This window comes from Nicotiana sylvestris, chromosome 9, assembly GCF_000393655.2.
Source record: "Nicotiana sylvestris chromosome 9, ASM39365v2, whole genome shotgun sequence".
Lineage (NCBI taxonomy): Eukaryota > Viridiplantae > Streptophyta > Magnoliopsida > Solanales > Solanaceae > Nicotiana > Nicotiana sylvestris.
Window position 1 is genome coordinate 156,327,038 of NC_091065.1, and position 18,468 is coordinate 156,345,505.

Genomic DNA, 18,468 nt, shown 5'->3' on the forward strand with positions numbered 1-18,468 from the left:
TAGTTCATTCTGTTACAAATCCGTAATGGTACTATTTCAGGGTCGAGCATACTTGGCCCCGGTATTCCTCGTTCCCCTATCTCTGGGTATTGCACTTTGTCTTCGGGCTCGAACCTGGTCCACCGGTCTTCGAACTCGACCTCGCCAGGACTCGGGCTTAGGACGGACCCTCTAGCCTATAAATCGGAGGCATACGATTTTGACCGTATACACAAATATTCTTCCATAAACTTAACTCAAGCATGCACATACTCTTTTCACAAAAAAGGAGAAAAAGAAAAAGGAACCTCGAAATCAATTCTCACAAATCCAAATAAAAACAAGAACTTCCACTGCAAACGCATGTAATTGAATGACTCGGTATTTTCACTATGAGACTTAAACTATAGAAAAAAACTCAAGTTTCTGTTTTCCTTGGAGAGCAGATTTTATCACCAAAAATATTATCTTCATGTTCGGCTTCATCTTTAGCTTTCGAATGAACTGAATTACCACAATAATTTGATGATCTTCGATTCAAGATTGGTCTGGAACAGTGGGAAAATGTTCATTGATAAACTTCCTAAATCTCTTTTTATACTCCTTGGGATCGGGAAGTGAGGAATTGAACCAATTGAGGAGTTGTACGTCCCATGTGTACTGTCTTAGATAGTCAATGATCCCACAAACAAGTTCATTGCCCTCAGTATTCATTCCCACAAACAGAGAATAGTCCATCACATTGATTGTCTGCAATTCAGCAAATTAACACCAGTTTAGAACCTGAGCCACAATTAGGATTGAGTGGTTATTGGTTAATATAGTCAGACCTCTCTATAACAACATCCTTACACGACAATCATTCACTATAAAGGCCAAGTTTTTCTTGGAACTGATATTTATATTATGTTATAACATATGTCCTATATAACAACATTTCACTAAAGGACAGCCTGGTGCACTAAGCTCCCGCAATGCGCGGGGTCCAGAGAAGGACCGAACCACAAGGGTCTATCGTATGCAGCCTTATCCTGCATTTCTGCAAGAGGCTGTTTCCACGGCTTGAACCCGTAACCTCCTGGTCACATGCCAGCAACTTTACCAGTTACGCCAAGGCTCCCCTTCTATAACAGCTAAAATATATCAGAACGAACGAGAATGTTATAGAGAGGTTTAACTGTATGTGCAAAAAAGGCATGCTATTCAAGTGCTGTTGGTATTAGGATTTCATGGCAAACTTACACTGAGGAAAGCAGTGTCATTCCATACAGCTCTTTGCAAATTCCTGTTTGAGTTCTTACCAACACATATGGGATAAATATTCATGTCATTCACAAAGTTTTGGTCCTGAAAAATTCCTCCTGCTCCGTCGTTTGCTGAACTAAGTCGAGCATGCAATGTACCTTTTAGTTCATATCGTCGAGTAATATTTTTTCCAAACGAAAGGTTCTCCATCACCACGAGATCATGCATTTTCTCTTTCCCACTTGATCTTATTATGACCTGCAAAACATAAATATATAGAGAAAACTTCAATAAGCAAATGCACAGTTGCTAGCAAGTCTGTGCTGTGTTATAACAAGAAAATTAAGTTGATTTACTTGACCTGATAAATGCCGAGAATTTTTGCGAGGCAGGTTTGACTTCCTTTCTCTATGCACTGATCCATGTAATCAAAATAACAAGGAGCAAATTTCAAGAATGACTCAAATTCATTCCTCTTAATTTCCTTTACGATGAACCGATCATCAAGAGTTTTGGCGGAAAAAGAATTGGTTTCACGACCTTTTGGATACCAGCTCCTACACCTACTTAAGGAAGCAATAAAATCAACTTCAGATGGGCAACAACGATCTCGCAAATGAAGAAATGGACGAGCATAGGGACAGATCACTGAGTATTTGTGCGTTCTAGGCAAACTCGATGAGCATGATTCATCTTCAAGATCATGACTCGCGACAGGTAAATCCATCAGCAAGGCCAAAGCACAAGCAATTATGCTAGAAAATTCATCTTCATAATCAGACACGATATACTTATCACTTCCGAGGGGAATATAGAGGTTTCCAACTTCATCAGTAGTAAGTCCACAAGCTATAGTTTCTGCACCATAGGTTGCGACAGAACCTAATCTTGTTAAGTAACCTCTCTGAAGATTCTTCATGTATTCACGTCGAATTTCAGGGAAAGGACTCCACCACCCTTTGTTATGCTCTATGTTAGATAATATTGCTAAGATGGATCTACTCCTTTGAGGATTAAAATAACTGGCACCTGTAACATTAGCATCTAGCTTAGCGGCCAGTGCGTCTTGATTCTGGTCAATGGTTTTGGGATTAGTAACTTTATAGTCAGATGACATCAGGGAATGAAGACGTCGATCCCACACACACAACTCAAGCAGAAGCTCCAGCTGTATTCTGTTCAAGCTCAGAGCTTTATACACAGCCTCCTGCTTCTCTGTGTTTTTAATATCAATCTGAAAATTAGAAAAGGCAAAAGATTATATTTAGATGGCGCATACACATCAATATATTTGATATATGCTCATCTTCACCAGTAAATCAACAACTTAACTAATCTTGGTTCATGCATCGGTATACATTTGACATGTTAACATTACGATAGGGAACATCGCCTGAACACCGTGTGGTTGTGGAGTAACATACAAGGAATACAAAAAATGAGGAAACGAGATGGAAAAACGATGCACGAATCACCACAAGATTGATTAGATATTTAGATTAAGTGCTAGAAGAACAAGTAATCCTAGAATGAGAGCCCAGAAAGGAACTAACCTCAAATTGAGATCTCTCTTCCTTCAACATTTTCTCAACTTCAGAAAATTCCAAATTTGACCCTTGAATATTTATAGTTGTTCCATTAAAACGGGACTCTATTGCCTTTAAAGCTTTCTCTACATCGAGAAACTTCATAATCCCTTTCGTGTAAACCTACTTATGAAAAGAAAATCTCGGTCATCATAGACTTGCAATATATCATGTAATTTCCGCAGTAAACCAAAAACTTAAAAGCATTAATATGTAAAAAGAGTATACAGCTTCATAAAAGCACATACATCCTCAAAATCCTTCCTACAAAACTCTCCTTTGGTCGAACTGCTAAACTCCAAAATCGGAGGAGGAAGAGACACAGAATAATTAATAAAAGTTGAGTACTTGAACACTGCAACCATTGACCCTAATCTGCACATTAAGAGAATGACATGAATTTCTTTAAAAAAAGATGAAATCTGATCAAGGCTCAACACTGAATCGCAATGCATCTATTCAAATGATTGCCAGAGTTGAAAAAAGAAAAGCTGCAAAATCAGAGATGTAATAAGTCAAGTAAGTATGTCTTACTCCCAAAATGGTTATATCTGTATCCGTTCCGCCCTATTTAGGCAGTGGCGGATGTATGTCCTGGGTTATGGGTGCTCAAGCACCCATTACTTTTGGAGCCACGCACTATTATTTACGTAGAAAAGCTAGTAATTTATACAAATACATTATCTCAGTAGTAATTTTCAGATAAAAAAAAAGTTTAACCCGTGATTTAAAAATTCTGTATCCGCCATTGTATTACATAATACTGCCATAACACTCCTTGATTTCAACCATCTAACTTACTTTAATTTCTAGTGTTGAACCTAAATACGTAAAATAATAAACTTATAAGATGGATACCACAACTTTGATCATACCCGAAGAAGTAGAGGAGATCACTGTTGAAGGAGTGACTGCGGTCAGGCAGTCTACTAAACAAAGAGGAATCGGAGAAACTGAGCTGCAAAAATCTTCCAAATGAAAATCCAAGGGAGCCACTAGACATTAAAACTCTTTTTGTATTTTTTGAGCCTCCATTACAACGACTCCACATCCAAATTTTTCCTTCCCTTTCACCTGAGAGGGCCTTGTTTAATGGAAGAGAATGAACTTTAATAGTCAGTAGCTTCATGATGTGCATAACGGAAAATGTGAACTTTCGGGGATTCACCACACGTCCCGCATTGGTTCCTCTGCAACAACAGAGCTTATAGGTCAACAACCTAAAATAAAAGACACTATGTACAGAAAACAATGAACGGATGTTCCTAAAGGTAATCCGGTGCATGAAGCATCCCGCGTTTACACAGGATCCAGGGAAGGGCCTCACCCTAACGGGGTGTGATGTGGGCAGCCTATTCTGATGCAGGCATCATTGGCTGATTCCACAACTCGAACCCGTGACCTATAGGTCACATGGAAACAACTTCAAATATCGCATGTAAATAGATCCAGGGAACGGAAGTTCCTACATAGTAAATAGATTATAGAAGCAACTTCAAATATCACATTCTGCTAAATGAGCAACCAGCACTCTAGCAAGCAGTTTCAGAGTGGAAACACAGTGACACAAAGAAAGAATTTGTAATGGAGACAATTGATATCTATGCACCTGATTTAGCAGATTATCTCGCAAAAACTTCCCAAGGGGAATATCATAATCTTGATAGAACCTGATTCTAGAAAAATGATTGTTCACACAATTAGTGCCTCTTTTAACATTCCATCTTGACATCATTACCAAAGTACTCTCCCAATCCAGGGATGATGTCATGACATCGTTATTATGTTCTTCGTCTTCAGGAATTTCCAAAGACTCTTCTGCACTCGGAAATGGACAATGTAGTTGTTCCTTTTCAGGTGTTTTCTTGTAGACAGGAAGAGTGGCTCTCTGTTGTAGATCAATTTGATTAGCCACCCCTTGCGCATGAGAAACTTGAACATCATTTTGGCCGTGATCTTCTGGATTGTTTGGATTAAACAACAGACATTCACCTTCTTCCTCTAAGTTATGTCTTGTTATCATTGCTTTTTGATCTAGAAGGAAAGAAGTCTCAAGGATTAAATTATATGCCACGATGACAGCACGCCGGACAACATATTTAACTTTCTTCAATTCATTGCTGTTAGTTCCCATTAGCAAAATCTGCCGAAGAAATCACATCGGTGATCTGTAAATAAAGGCATCATGAATAGCAGATAACGGAAACAAATATCAGTCCATGCATCCTGGATTTGATTTACAACAAAGAGAATTGGTTTGCATTTACAAGTGCAAAAAGCAGTTATGAATTCTGTATCAGCAAAAATAAAACAGACAAGCTGCAAATATACTCACTGTACATCCACGATGACTAGAACAGCCGCTGATAAACATAAGTGTTTTGCTAGATCTTTTCCCATTATCACCAGAAGAGACATGTTCTTCTAGGAATTTCTCAAAATGAAAGGAATCACACTGCCTGAGGTCAACCAATGTTTCAGAGGATATGATTGATGAACCTGTGCATTGAGCAACTCTCTCCATTCGATGTGGCTTGATATCAACGACCAATGTCAATCCTTTATTAAGAGCATACTCTTGTAAGTCACGAGAAACAGACTTCTCTACTAAAACCACATTTGGTTCGTAGCTTTCTATCATGTCAATTATGGACTTCACTCTATCATTCTCCTGTTAATATGTAAGAACAGTAATCACAAACATATGAATATGCTCATCTTTTTTATTTGATACATACAACGGATTTCTAGTTTACCTGTCGAAAGGACTCAAATACCGACAATTCATTTGAAGAGAGACCAAGCGCACCCTGGATCAGCAGCAATCTAGGCTTATCATACTTTGTAGGCATGTGTTTGTGAGCAGCATGTTTATTGAAGACCAAACCTCGAACAAATTGACTACAAAACAGAAAAAAACTATGATTTACCCAAGAGAACTAAGGGCTCCCTCTGTCAAAAATTTGTAGCTATGGTGTGAACAGGCACGAACAAAGCGATAAAGGTAGATACTGAAATTAGGAGGATCGAGTAGTATTTAAATGAGAAATGAAACCTTTTGGCGAGGTTGAGGTTTTATAAAAGTAAAAGATGATATCCTGTAACTTTTAAAGAAGTATCAGTCAATCAATATACATATATGTTTTGTATCCATTCTGCTCTATTCAAGCCCAACTTAAAGTCGTATAACATTCAAAATTAATACAGAGAAGGAAAAAAGTTCCCGTTCAAAAGAGAAGACACCTTTTGGAAGTTCACAGAGAAAAAGAATACAGTCTTATTAGATGGGAGTAAGCATGAGAAATGAAATCAAATTTTAACTGTCTAAATATTAAGCGAGTGAGGAACGACGAACACAAATAAAGATAAGAAAAATCGGTTGATGTTTAATACCTTTGGCTGCGAGAACCAGTTGCAATACATTTTATCTTCAAATATCGATTAGGATCCATAGCATTTCCTTCCGTGGCAGTAGGCATCAAAAATGAAGCAGCCTCCACGGACAAGGAAATTACTATGTCAATCCAATTGTCACCCTCTTTCCCTGAAGAGACGACACCAGAAGAATTAAGCATGTCATTGACAAAGGGCTTAAGCCTCTGGTCCATCATATCCCCTAATAACTTTTGTTTTTCCTCTTTAAACTTGTGACCGCCGTCTTCATAATTAGCCGCATGAAATTCCATATCATCATAACAATGTTCTGGTTCAGGGGGTAGCCAAAAGCAGGCATCAAGGTCACAACTAGAAGAAGTCCCACTTTCATCTGTTTCCATTTTGCAATAAGACATATTTCTGCTTTGTAATGATGTAGGACCGAACAAACAAGTTATATTGTCAACCTACACCATAGTAGCAACACATAAAATCTAATCCAGTGACAATTCAAAAATGTTAACTACTTGAACAAACAACATTAAGTTGTCTTCTTCTCAATCATTGAATAGGACTAATCTATAAGAACGTATCATCTTCATATCACGCATTAACATTAGTCTTGTTAGGTGTAAGAACAAAGTTCAACATTCAGATACTCTTAAAAGTTGAGGCCTTTTGGGAAAAACCATGTTGGTTTGACCTAAAGAGGATAATATCACACTATGTTAAGAGTATCTTTAGGCTGATTGAGCTAAACAACTGGTATCAGAGCCTATGGTTCGGCGGGACAAGTATGGCGATAGCAGAGAGATAGTGTGTGGCTCGGTTTACTTCCCCTAACGAGCTTAGAGACGCAACTCTGACTAGTTGGCACACAGTAAATCTCAAAAAGTGACCCATAGATCATGGTAATGGGCCATGTGAAGCTTAATTTGAGGGGGGAGACACATGGATCGTGGTGATGGACCATGTGGAACTTAGTTCAAATGGAGACTGCTAGGTGTTGAACAAAGTCTTACAATAGTAGCTGAAAAGATTGGGAAATTGCATATAAGGTGTAGGATACTCTTAGGGGTCATTTGGTACAACGGTGGGATAAACCAGAATATCCCATAAGATTAGTTATTCCACCTTCTATATGGGATAGCTAATCCCACCATTTTAGTGTAAAATTTATCTCGAAATTAGCTAATACCTTTAACCAAACATGAGATAAATACAATCCTAAATTCTATCCCGGGACTATTATCTTTATCCCATGTACCAAACAATCCCTTTGGTTGAGGCCTTTTGAGGAAAACCGCACGGGCTTGGTTCAAAGCGGACAATCTCACATGACCTTAAGAGTATCTTTGGCCTAGTTGAGAATTGAGACCAACAATTCTCGACAAGAAAATTACAAGTTTAAGCATTTGGCATCTAGCAAGTCTGAATAAACAATGTTAATTAACTAAATGCAGGACCAACACTAACAGCATGTTTGGTTCAGATAAAACCATAATTGAATATTTGAATGTATAAATAAAGATAAAACAGAGTTAATTTCAATAAAACAAACAAGATGCATGCATAAACACACAAGAATCAATTCTCAAGTATTGTAAAAACAATGATAAAAACCTGATGACTAGAGAGAGGAAACACAAACGTTTACCAAAGTAAGATGAACCTTCAACCCAAGAGAACATAAATCAGTTGAAAGACAAAAAACTTATAATATAATGTGAATAGAAAAAGCAGTTTGATATGTTGAGTCATCTATTTTAAATTTTAAATTTTAAATTTAGGAAGAAAACATCATAGTTTAAGAATTCATGACTTCACACGTCAAAACCTGCCATCTGTAGCTCCAAGAACATAAATAAATGAATTAATAGATAAATAAAAAAGACTATACAATTCCATGGAGATAGATTACCAGGAAGTCTTTCTTATTTCCATTAAAAATAAAAAATAAAAACGAGTTTCGTGTCACGCTTCGTAAGCAACAAAAAATAAGCAGGATGTCAATGAAGTTGCTTACCGCCAATACTTTTTGGTATTTCGTAATTTATTTGCCCTGTTTTTTTTGTAAATTGAGCTACTTCTGTTGGATTATATGAAAGTGAAAGGACTATAATGCCCCGCATTCCAAGCAAGTCGCAAATATATATTTCAGTTGGCACATAAGATATATTTGGAGTTAAGTTGAAAAAAGATATTTAGAATTTTATATTTGGATATGCATTTCATTTAATATTGCATTTTATGAGGGGAAATAAAATTTACATGAAAAAATCGTAAAATTCACTTTTTCAAACATGGAAACTCATCTTCAAAAAAAATTCAGAAAAATTCAATCCAATATATCACCAAACAAAGTTTTGGGGACAAAAAAAATATTTGTGTGGCCAAACGGGTACGCCTAGAGCTTGAAATTAAGCATGAATTGAAATTATTATTATTATAAATGCACAAATATTCGCCCTTTTTTCTTTGAAATAAGACTTCATATTAGACAATTTTAAGTGATTATTTTTATATATTTAGGACTTTAAAATAACTTATAATTCAATTATCTCCTAAGATTTAAAACTTTAAAATCAATTAAAATTTAATGGGATAATTTCAAAGACCTCCCTCCTCAAGTTTGCCTTCATTACACTGACCTCTCTTGTAGTACCATTACCATATTATACAAAGCTCCCCACTAGACATAAATATTGCCGAACCAACACCAGGCAGTATCGAAGTCCTTTCTTTGATCGACCTTTTCCATACCTGAATTGACAGGACATACCAGCCCCGAAGAATTATTGGGCATTTTTCATGTCGGGAGGAGGTAGCGGTTTATTATGATTTGTTTGTAATTATTCTCTTATATTAATTATTACTATTAATGTAAAAAAATTATGTATTTGGACTAATTTGCCCATCTAGACACCTAGACACCTCTATTCTTGAGTACCCTTCAAACTATCTTTGCTTTCCCTCCTTTCTCCAACTATATATGGTAACAGTACAGAAACGCATAATACAAGATGAATCCTCTAACCAACTCACATACAGAAGGAATATGAACAGGTGGGTTTCTTCATTAAACTTATAGTTGGTGGCATCAGGTTCAGGAAGGGAAATGCCTTAGGAATGTCAATATGTCATACTCCTTTAACAATTCTTGCAATGGCTTTTGCATTTTCCTTTAATTTTGTTCATTAGCCTTTGCGAGGAGTTAATGCCATCGCCTATGGAATCGAGATCATTGCTTAGGAAGTAGGAACCCAACTTGTTCAATGTCCTTTTATTAGTCATTATTATGAGAAAGAGACGAGGGTTGAAATTCAATATGCAATATGGGGTGGAATCTAAGGTAATCTTGGATAAGATGTGTGTCGGCCAAGGTTTTTAAGGGGTCAAGAACAAGGTTTCCGGGGAATCCGGAACTATTTGTGATCTTCTTGGACTCAAAATATCGAAATAAGTGGGAAAAAAACTTAGTGACCAAACCAAACTATATAAAACGCGATTTTAAACCACGTTTTACTTTAACGTCCAAAGGTAAAGCGCGTTTCAAAACCACACTTTACCTGAAGCTGATAAGACGGTTAACTAAAAAGCGCTTTATATAAAACGCTTTACATCTTCATTACCCGTCCTCTTCCCTTCCCCCACGTTCAAAACAGAAAGCAACCCCCCCCCCCCAAATTAACGATCCAAAAAAACTCGAGTGGACCCCACCCGTCCCACAAAACGTAAAGAGTGTTGGTCCCACATCCTAGCTAAGGGTGGCAAACGGTCCGGGCCCGGTCCTAAACGGGCTTTGCGACCGGGCTTAAACGGACCCGGGCTTCGTGGGTCGGGCTTAAACGGACCCGGACTTCATGGGCTTCTGGGTGTAACCAGATTGGGACCGGGACAGTGAACTAACGGTCCCAGGATATGTGGGTCGGGCCCTGTCCTAAACGGGCCTAAGTGGGCTTGGACTATTTTTTAAAAAAAATTATCTAAGGCAATTTCTTGTAAATTATATAGCTTATATATATATATTATAGGGGGTCTAAGTGGGGCTATTTATTTGTTTGAATTTTTTTATCTACGGCATTTTCTTGTAATTATATTATATAATTGTGACTTAAAAAATCTTAATTCAAATTTAAAACACAAAATATTGTAAAAAGATATTCAAAGGAATGCGTTATAATTTTTATTATTATAACATTAAGAAAACATGGCCCAATCTTTCTTAGCTTCAATCCCCCCCACCCCACCCCCACCCCTCAATGGAATGAGCACAACCAAGGTGCTAATACCACCATTGAGAAGAAAAAGAAACTAATCAAGATGTGCCAAAATGCAAGTTACATATTAATTTTACATGGTATCTCTTACAAATTTCATAAATCCATCAAGGTTCTGAGGAATTTTCGTTGGTGGTGGCGGAAAAGAAGCTTGTTCATCACCGCTTCCAGGCAAAGATGCATCCTCCGCTTATTCAGCTAGCATTTCTTTGTAAGCTTCGTCTACCTCTGGTTGTGATTCAGCAAGTCCAAAATTTCTTCGTTCCGAACGGATCCAATCTCTAAAAAGTACTGATTTTTCCAAGCTCTCCCTCATAGACGCTCTATAATCACTGAGTTGTAATCTTGTTTGACTAAAAGTGCTCTTAGATGCCACTGTTGAAGCTTGAATGGTTAAAATGCCTCGGTCATCCTTGAAAGGATCGGAAAGTGTTTTTCTTTGTTCTTCCACCATTCCAAAAGATTAAATGAGCTGTCGGGATTCACTTCCTCAAGTCCCTGTGACAAATAAACTTCAAGCTCATTTAGTTGTGAACAATCACTAGTGGTACAACCTTGAGAACCCCTGAACTCGGTCCAAGCAGTAAGTGCTCTTACTCATGCAGTTCTTTTAAATGACTGAGAACTAGAAGAAGAAGAAGAAGAAGAAGAAGAAGAAGAAGAAGAAGAAGAAGAAGAAGAAGAAGAAGAAGAAGAAGAAGAAGAAGTTGGAATATCTGGTCTAGCATTATCTAGTGCAATTTGATAAGCACTATAAATAGTTAGAGCATTTATTTTAATTGAGGCTTGTGCGTCCGAAAGTGTAGACAACTTCTTAGGTGCAAGTGCTAAACCATTATAAATAGATCGATACCAATATTGAGGACCACCTAATTTCATAGTAGGATTTAACAAGGCAGCAATACCGTAAATAGGGGTAATAGGGTAAAAATATTTTTAAAATTTCTTTCTCATGGAATCAATAGCTACTTCATAAATTTTCACACCCTCTGAAAACTAAGCAAACAAATTTGCAAGATCTGCAAGATAAACTAAACAGTTCGAAATAGTAGGATAATATTGCCAGAAAATTCATTTGTAGCAACATAAAATCTTTCTAAAAAATCTACAAGCATTTTAACATTAGCCCAATCCGCATTTGTAAGGTGCTCATCATCATCACTTACATGAGCATTAAGCGTTGAGTTTATGGAGTTTCTATATTCATATGCAACAACTAAACTTTCATACATGTAATTCCATCTAGTTAGACAAGGTTTAGGAACCTTTCTTTCTCTTAGGCCAAATTCATCGCATCTTTTAAAATATTCTCTAAGTCTACTTCTACGGTTTGAATAAAAAACCAATTAAGAGCCATTTTAACCTTTTTAATTTCAACATTTAAAATTCTCATACCATCACCCACAATTAAATGGTAAATATGACAAATACATCTAACATGAAAAATGTTACTAGATGCAAGATTTAGTGTAGTGGTAAGCAAGGTTACATCATTAGTGTTACTAGTAGCATTATCCATTGAAATTCACATTATTTTATCACTAATGCAAAAATATCTATCAATATTCGTAACCGTGCTAGAAATAAACTGCCCTGTGTGACGTAAATTAATTATTCTATAAGCAATAATGTGTTTTTGCATTATCCACTCCTCATCAATCCAATGACCTGTAACAGTAAGATAATCGCAGTCATTACCACTTCTACCAATATCAGTAGTAATAGCAACACGATAATTAATATGAGTAAATAAATAGCACAAATATTGTTCATATTCATGTTTATATTTATAAATATAGCTCTTTACGGTTGTGTGAGGCTATCCTTTATAAGTAGGATTAAAAATTATTCTAATACAATGCACAAAGTAAGGGTTAGAAGCAAAATTATAAGGTAAGCACATAACAGTAACCATTTTTGCTAATTCTTCCATATCTTTTCTTGGGTCATAATACAAAATACTACCGATAACAGTATTAATTCCCGGTTGAAATTGATTTTACTCGGTACTAGAGTCAGGTTGACTAGTTGGACTTGCACCCCCCCCCCCGGGCGCAGCTTTCATTTAAAAATATTTAGCTTTATCTTGAGGGTGTATCATTATGTGTCTCCTCAAACTTCCCCTCCCCCCCCCCCGATCAACATAGTTAAAAGCTAACTCTTTGCCACAAGTTTTACACTTAGCTTTATTTTTTTCTCTTAGTTGAATAAAAAATGACCAAACAAGAGATGTTTCGGCCCGTTTAGAAGGTTGTCTAGAAAAAGTAGGGGTAGTAACAGAGGGGTCAACCGGGGCATCATTTGGATTAGTTGGGTTAACTTGAGCAATAGGACAAGTGGGTGTATCATCATCCGATTGCGTTTCATCTAAATCTATTTCTTGCTCATCTTCTTCATCAATAGTTGGATTACCATAAAGAGAATTCATATATTCATGATCTAAGTTTTCACCACCTCTAACAGTATGCACATATTGACTCTCCGTAAATTGTAATAAAGTATTATCACTATCAAGAATAGGAGCAGGTGGAGGGCGGGTATGGGGTTTGGGTAGGGGAGGCCGGGGAATTAGAGGAGGAATAGATTGGCCACTAGATTCACCACTCTTGGATTTTCCCTTATTTTTACTAAATGTTTTTTTAAGAAATATGTCATCTTAATTATAGTTATACAAAGTAATTAAATAAAACAAACAAAACTATAATATTAAAACTAAAGAGTTGGAACGAGTTTACCGAATTGACGAACAACTTGTTGAAATTAATTATCGTTGAAAACTTGAATACTTCAATTCACAATTTTTCACACAAGTTGCAACAACAAACTAACCAATATTAGAAGAAAATTAGAGAGAGATTGAGAGAGATTGATGATTTGGTGAAGAAAAATGAAAGAATGAGGGGGTATTTATAGTAGAAAATAGGGAAAAGTGTAATTATAAAAACGTTGGGTTAAAACAAAGTTGGGGGAGGTGAAATGGCTATTTTATAAATAGCCAACGACTATTTTATAAATAGCCAACGACTATTTTGGCAGCAATAACGGTTACATTTTAAAGGTGCGATGGTCAGAAATTGAATTGAGAAAAAAAATTAAAATTAGTCGTTGGGCCCGTTTAGGACCGTTTGGGACCAGTTGAACCGGCCCACTTAGGAGCCGGTCAAGGGCCCAAACGGTCCAGGTCCTAACGGGGCCCTACTGTAAACCGGCCCACATGGGCCTGTATGTCTCCTTTGTGTCGTGCTTAAACGGGTAGGACCGTTTAGGCCCACTACCCATATGGGCTCGCGGGTTGGTCTCGGGCCTAACCGGCCCACTTTCCACCCTTAATCCAAGCTAAGGCCTTCTCTCGTTGTGGGTTGCTCGTTTTGGACTCAAATCTTCAATTCTTCTACTTCTCAAAAAACATAAATCTAGATATTCCGATTTAGTTTTTGTCGAAATGGTATAAATATTGCATATTAGTTGTTTTACATGTGTTCTATGTTGTTTTGTGTATTTTTTGCGATTAAACTGGTATGTTATTTATATCCGGACTTAGATATTAGTGTGCTAAAAAAATATGTAAAAATTAAGATATCATTATTATTTGTTAAAAAAATATAATTAAGTTTTTTTACTATTGTATATGTATTTTCGTGAATGTTTTGTGATTAAATGTATTTGTTGTTTTTATCTTGTTTATATTATTTATTTGCCTAAAGACTAATAATATAGTGTCCTTTTAGGGTAGTAAAATGTATTGCCTTTTAGCGTAATAAAATATAGTACCTTTTAGCGTAGTATCCATGTAGTTTAAGTATCTCTTATACTCAAAAATACGTCAAAATAATTGATAGATCAAACACAAACTCTGTCCAATTATAGTCAACGATCATAAGAAAATAACATGAGAAAAGAACAATATTTTCCGGATATCTTGGTGTTATTGAGCCGTAAATATCGAGCCTGGAACCCATATGTAAATATTTAACAATTAAATATTATATAATTATAAAAAATAATTGTTGTAATGACCCGACCGGTTATTTTGAGCTTTTGCACTTTGCTTGCTAGTTCTCGGGCATGACTTGTGTCGCGCCCCCTTTTTTCTCGACCGAAATCGGGTTTATGACATTTGGGAGAACAACTCATTCCCTTTTGGGAATTTGGGTTTGAATTTGAAGAGTCACCACCTAATGATTAGGGTGCATTAGGATACCAAGAGAGTTTGATTTGAGTAACTAGAGATAGGGTAAGGGCTTGAAATTATCCCAAGGGGAAGGTGTTAGGCACCCCTCAGGATCCACTAGTGTGGTTTCCGGCCAGACTATTGTTGTGAACTTAGGTGCAAATAACACGTAAAACAAATAAAGCTTCAAATAAGAGGAGATTTTCACATAAGGGTTTACAAACAAATAAAGTTGGAAAGAACTAAAAGAAAGCTGATTTTTCTTTAAAAAGAGTTTGAAATTCTTTAAAAGAGATAAGAAATAAAGGAAAGGGGGTCCTAGGCTTATTATAATATGGATCACCCCACACAATGCCCGGTAATCACTCCTCAATAAGGGGTTACGCGTGGCATTATCGCGTAGTCATCATATCCATATCTACCTTTCCCACCCCGTTAAGGTATTAAAGCGCGGAATGATCTCGTTTACTCATTGCATGCTATTACTCGTCTCAATCCTATCAGTCCGGAGGCATTTAGGACTACTAATCCTAAGAGGGAGGGATACTAAACTTATTTGTAGTTTCAAAGGCAAAATTCTAAGGCGACATACAAAAACATGTATAGCAAGTTAGGGAAAACACACAACAAGTAAAAGGCTCAAATATACCTCATTGAACAAATAAAGCACATAATTAGCATGACTTTCACATACTGTTTAGGGTCTGATTAAATACTGAATGTGAAAGAATTTAGAGGTTAAGGCAGACTGATTTATTACATATTTCATATAAGAAGCCCGAATCAGGCATGCCTGTTGGTTGTAGCTAATAGAACAGATTTAGTTTATAGTTATTACCCTAAGGCTTGCATAGTGTTAGGACAAAGGTCCTATAGGCATGATTCAAAAGACAGTAAAACTCGAAATGAATAATTTGAAACCCTATATGCATACTCGTTAAACTAAGTGAGAGACTCAGATTATTAAAAGAAAGGCAGAATTTAAACAAATTGATTATAAGCTTTGCAACTGATAGTATCTATTGTTACTGATTTTTATATCTAACATTTAGTGAGGCGAATCAGATTCAATTAGAAATTCCTATAGGCATGCTTTCTACCTTGTAGACGTAGTATAAAAATGCAGAAAACTCGTCTTAAACCTATGAACATGATATCTAGATGCTGAATTCTGTTTAAGACGTGATACCTAAGTGCAATTAAATGTTTAAGTCCTATGAGCATGGTATCTAGGTGCAGAAATTTGTTTAAGACCTATGAACATGATTTCTATATCAGAAAATTGATATACAGGATTCAGAAAGACCTATAGGCATATTTTCTATAAGCATATGCAGAATTCAGATTGACTTATAGGAATGATTTGTAGACGAGAGTAGCAGACCTATGATCATGATTTCTAAATGAAAATGGACATTTAGAATTCCCTATAGACATGCTTCTATATGCATTTGAATGTGCAGAATTCGGAAACCTATAAACGTGGTATCTATTCGAAATTCCTACAGACGTGGTATCTATGTGAGAATGCAGAATTCAAAATTCCTATAGACATGGTATCTACCCTTTTTGCAAACATAATTACCCGCCCTTTTCACTAATCAGCCCCAAATGTTTATTACAAAATTATTACAGCCCAGAATAAAGTAAAAGAATACATTAGAAATTAAAAGTACAACCAAGGAGAGCCTGATTCAGACTTCATGTCTGAAATATGAGGTAAACCAACTCCAAGAGATTCATGATCCAAAGCCTTTCTCCCATTTGAGTGTGTCAGAGTTCCCTAAGAGTCTCAAATGAACTCCGGGCAGTGCTCACACCCAAACGTATTACCAGATTAAGACAAGTGCAGTGAAGGCCAGCCCTCAAGTGTCCAAGTTCAGAGGGAACTCAAGGTCCCAAAGCAAGTCTCACAAGAGGGGGGCAGAACTTAAAGACTAAGAGAGAGTGAAGTGCAGGAAAAGAATTTTGAGAGGGGAAAAGGGGAAGGGAAACAGTTACAAATAAGTACACATAGGGGTTCAGGGGAATGGGGAGATTGTAAAGAGGCAAGGGCAGGTTATGGGCATACCCAGCAATGGAGAATGCTAGCACACCCATAAGCCTGTTAGAACACACTATTTAGAGACTAGGATCCCAAGGGATCAAATTTAATTCATGGACAATAATTTGCATATTGTCATGCCTTAAATCGTAGCTCAAACATATAGGGGGCAGGGGTTTGGGATTCATAATAGAAACAGGCAGAAAGAAATCAGCATACTAATTTAAGTGTTGAACTATACAGAAACAGTAAGTAGACATGGATACAAAAGCATAAAAAAACACATTGTTGTGGTGCTAAAGCTTAAATCAGGACATACCAGTTTCAAGGAAACAAATAGAGAAAAGCAGTATGTCTTGTAAACAGGCCACAATGCAAGCAAATAAGAGAGAATACTATTGTGTGTAAGTGTAGTTTCAGAAGAAAACTATGAGTGATTGATTGATTGTGTTAATGAAAGAGTCGTGTATTTATAGTGTGGAAAACAGGCAGAAATAAGGTAAGAAAATAGTTAAGGAACTGAATATCAATTAAGAATCATTCGCACAAGACCTCCTTTAATTAAGGAACTCAGATTTAAACAGGAAAACTATTTAAGGGAAGAAACCAAATAAATATCTTGTGCAAAGCATGCAATTAGGGGTAAATACATAAAAAGTTACTTAAGGGCAGAATTTGAAATACACGGTTACATAAATAAGGTAGGAAAAATCAATTAGTAGCCAGTAAATCAAGGATCAAAGATTTTGTAATCAATGGTCCATGAATGAACCGAGTCAGAAAAGTTAAGGAAAGTCAAGTAGCTTAAATCGAGTCATAGGGAAATCAGCAAATAAGGAAAGAAATCAATCAAACCTATAAAGAAGGAAGTCTGAAACTAATCAAGATTTGAAAGCCATTTTAGAGGGGAAGTCCAGCACATATAAAGAGTATACAAACATGTTTAGCTGAAAGAAGACGTCGTGTCACTGCAAAATCAGTAGATAATAGACTATAGGAGCATGGCTGTCACATACGTTAGCAATGTAGAGGAGAAGTAGCACCTAGTAGCATACAAATATTCAGTGTAAACGACCTTAAAAGAGTTTAGTAAAAGTCTAAATCATATGAAAAACAAGGACTTCAAAACTCAGTTCAGAGACTCAAAATAGGTCTGAAAGAGTTAGGGTTTCTTTTGAGATAAAACCAGTTCAAGCAAATAACATAGCCAATGGTTTCCAAACCTGGAAACCCCCCCCCCAAATTCTAGGGTTTTTACCATCAATCGAGTGCGGAGATGAGAGGGCAAGTAATTAGGTCGAAATAGGTTCAGAGGTCTCAGAAAAGAACTGAAACCTTTAACATGTTCCTTCAGCAAGAGAAACTCATGAGAAACATGGTAGAAGAGTAACATGTGAAACACAGTAGAAGCGCTCAAAGAAAACATAGTAGAAGAAACTAATACACAGCATAGTAGAAGAAAACTAATCAGAACACAGTAGAGGAAACCTAGTAAAAGAAACATAGTAGAAGAAACTAATACGAAACATAGTAGAAGAAAACTAATCAGAACACAGTAGAGGAAACTTAATAAGAAATACACAAGAACATAGTAAAGAAAAAATACAGTCGAAGAAACACACAAAAGAAAGAGAAAATCGGAGAAACATCTAAATAACTCAGAAAACCCTAGATCGAAAAAAAGAAATGGATTTGAAAGCATAGTTTTTTTTTTGAAAGAAAATCGTTTAAAAACTTTCGGGAAAGCATAGATTTGGAATAGATCTAAAGATATCAGAAAAACCTCAA

The 18,468-nt window shown here is 36.4% G+C and overlaps 1 pseudogene; it reads right to left on the minus strand.

Moving 5' to 3' along the window:
* Positions 1-206: 206 nt before the first annotated feature.
* LOC104223498 (putative 1-phosphatidylinositol-3-phosphate 5-kinase FAB1D) lies at positions 207-8,094 on the minus strand (annotated as a pseudogene).
* Positions 8,095-18,468: the final 10,374 nt, after the last annotated feature.